This window comes from Manis pentadactyla, chromosome 19 (assembly GCF_030020395.1).
Source record: "Manis pentadactyla isolate mManPen7 chromosome 19, mManPen7.hap1, whole genome shotgun sequence".
NCBI classification, from domain to species: domain Eukaryota; kingdom Metazoa; phylum Chordata; class Mammalia; order Pholidota; family Manidae; genus Manis; species Manis pentadactyla.
This window is the reverse complement of record NC_080037.1, coordinates 14,899,223-14,902,733: the sequence shown is the minus strand read 5'-3', so window position 1 is coordinate 14,902,733 and position 3,511 is coordinate 14,899,223. Positions and strand designations below refer to the sequence as shown.

General features: G+C 38.3%; 1 pseudogene; it reads right to left on the bottom strand.

Moving 5' to 3' along the window:
• Window positions 1-2,979: 2,979 nt before the first annotated feature.
• LOC118935742 (U6 spliceosomal RNA) lies at window positions 2,980-3,080 on the bottom strand (annotated as a pseudogene).
• Between the last annotated feature and the right edge of the window lie 431 nt (window positions 3,081-3,511).

Genomic DNA, 3,511 nt, shown 5'->3' with positions numbered 1-3,511 from the left:
TTTGTCGAAGTGATTTCAAAATCACAAATGCAATACTTCTGCATCGTTGCCAGAGTTCATCAAAATGTCCCGATTCATCGTGGCTCAGGAAACAGATAGGAGCGTGCTCTTGATCTCTACGGTGAGCGCTCCCCTACTCAAACTTTCTCATCCAATAAGAGCTGCTTCTCTAGCCGTGCTCAAAACCAGGGGCTTCAAATCTAAATCCACATATCAATCAACCAAGTGCAATCTCTATGAACCAAGGCTGGGTTACCATAACATTTATTTATCCAGAAAACACCAATTGTCATTTTTGAAATGGAATTGCAGATTTGTCTCATTCTACAGTTTGAGTGTGCAAGGGAAGTTTAAAAACATAAGCTCTAGTTTCACACTATTTTGAAAACAAATGGGGACTTTTGTGACCTTCTGGGCCCTTGCAAGAGATTATGAGGTTAATGAAAGTTCTTCATTAGGCATGCTAACTCGGCTTTTGATCTCACTTTTCCTAGAGAAAGGTGTTGCCTATAAGAGATGTTTAACTGATACAATTTCCTGATACACTCTGACCATGCAATTTATGCTTATTTATCAGATTATGTGGCAGCTAATTGTCTTTAAATCAAATTGTTCTCTTAATTTTGAAACACTAATTTAAAAGTCCTGTGAAATAAAGTATAAGGATTTTTAGCTGATTTTCTATCCAATTAGAGTATAAATTACTCAAGCTTAAAAAGTCAAAATAAATGAAACCTATATTTAAACCATATATATTAGGGGGAAAAAAAACTTTAAAACATACAAACAAGTGTTTACTACAAAAAAAAGCAAGAATAGCAACATCTACTATAGTCTAGTATCTAGTGTATCATAATGCGTTTTATGAAGATGACAGAAAGTTATTTACTAATACAGTATTAAAGTTTTTCTTTTCTCTGGCCTCTGTAGAAATAGAAAATAAGAACGTGCATGGCTGCCATCACTGCTGTTAATCAAGCATCTGTCAACTATGAGGATGGTTTATTATGTCTAGTCAGATTTCTCCCAGTGAGTTCAAAGCAGCTCTGAAATGAATTAATTAGACCCTGATCCTTGAGATATTAATTCCTGATAAACAGTGATGAAGATGTCCACATCACACTGAAACAAAATGAAAAGTCTAAATTAGGTGAAGATTATTTTCAAGTATAAAAGGCAAAGACCAAAGTGAATTGAAACTTTTTTTTTTTTTTAATCAAGCTTATCCTCTCTCTAGCCATGTCTTCTTGCCCAACGGCAGGTAAAAGTTTTCTGGCTTCCTTATTTTGGCAAAACCAGGAAGTTTTGATCTAACTTTGAAAAACAAACTCCACCAAAACACCTTGCAGGTTCAATTCACAAAAGCACCACCTCTGAGTCATAAGGGCTGCCGAACCATGGCTCAACTATTCTTCCCTGTCGTAAACCTCAAAAGCCCTCATGGTCCTACATTTCTGAAGTCCCAGCTGCTGATCTTTGAAGGCTGAAATCTGGTCGCATTCCAGAACGTGGGAGTGCTGAGCCCTCGGCCCCTACTGGAAGCCTTCCTTTGTGCTCTCTAGGAAGTTAATATTAAACCCCACGCTCTCGGGAGATACCTTCTCTAATCTGATTATTTCTGTTTTATCCTACCAGAAAAGCCAGCAGTTTGAGTTGTTAAGAATCATGACTGCTGAAAACTTAACCGCACACAAAATGAAAGGTCATTCTGGGACCTTAGATAACATGGAGATAGGGCAGCTTGTTTATTTTTTTATTAGAGTAGTGCAAATGTTGTCTAACTTTATTATTTTATTATCTTTGAACCCAAAGACCTCCCCTGCCTTCTTACATGAACTCATTAAACCCTTCCAACATCACTGGATTGAAGGCAAGTTTTCAGTTCAGTTTCCTTACACCCTGTACTTTATGATAGACACAAAGAAACGACTTATTCGTTGGTGGTCATGGAGTTCAACGGGAAGGGGCCTGGGCGGCAACTTGGAAGTGTGATTACCTGGAACTCCACAAATGGCCGCACAGAAAAAGATCACACCCTACCGAGGTGGTCAGGTCTAGGGGGAGGCGAGGAAGACACTTGCCTGGGAGACAGAACTTAAGCGGGAGTCAAAAAAATTGAGTAATCAAGATAAATAATATTTTGATGCACATTTTTTTAATTGATGCAAAAAATCCAGGATGAGCAAATTGTCCATTTTTTTAAGTAAAGACAGTAGTGGACCCTGCACTGGCACAATTCAGCCTTGCTCACCCCACCCAAGTCCTAATTCTTCGGTGCTGACTCAGTGACCCCAGAAATTCCACACTTCAGGAACCCCTTTTTTATTAACAGCATTGCCTGCAATTGAAATGCGAATCTCCCAGAGGGAACAGCATATTAAACCTCAGTAAATTAGATCTTAGTGTGAGTCAGTTTACCAAATGCCTTCCAAAAAACAGATTGGGAAAGGCCCGAAAGAAAACAACAGATTCCTGGTGCCGGATCTTCCCAGGACAGCAAGTGGGAAGGCAGGTGGTTGGAGCCATTTCTGGTGCTGACGTCCAGGACGAAAGCCACCATTTTTCGTTTCTTACTAACATGATTTCGACATCATTGATTGTGTATATTCTAGATCCTGGACTTAAGGGGGCGCTGCCAGGCTGTAGATGGAGGCTCAGAATAAATTTCTGCTTTTAACTTCCAAGACTCATTAGGATCTATTGCAGCACTGAGGAGAAAAGCATAAAATTTTTCTCAACAGATGGTTCAGCATTTATAGATTTTGCAGCTGCTGTGCGTTTATCTAACTTATCCAGTTCAAGAGGACCTTTAGAAACTTTCTTTGAGCCACAGGGTAATATGCAAAGCCAAAATACAAATACATATAATTATAATAATGATAAGGCTATCCGATTTTTACATCATAGACATCACTTGCAAACAGTATATATTTTTTCAGATTAGTTGCATTCAATAGCTTACTTACTTTTTTTTTTTTTTTTAGTATGGGTCGCTTCCCGAATTTGCATGTCATCCTTGAGCAGAGGCCATGCTAATCTTACCGTTCCAATTTTAGTATATGTACTGCCTAAGCAAGCACAATAGGTTACTTTCTTAAGCAACTGTAGAGGATATCTCAGGCCACCAATACCAAAAAAAGGGTAAAAAATAAGATTTTAGTCAAAACATCTTTGGAGCTACAGTGCAATTCCCCCCCCTTCCTCTAGATACATATCCTCTCTGCTCCAAACAAAAGTGATTTGATTTGTTTTCAACTAAATTCAAGTTTGCATGTTAAAATAGCAAATAGTCTCCCTATTGCATTTGTGGGGATTCTGCTCCTTTTCCAAGGGTCCAAAAGTGATAGGATATGGTGCTCATTTGTCAACTTTTCTGTTTTCATTTTTCCTGGTCCTACAAAAAATACACACATGTGCAAAGGATATGTAATACACAGATCTTCTGAAACTAAAGGCTAATTTTAAACTTTGATGCTTAAAGAAGGGAGAAAAAGCCATTTTCCTAGAAGAG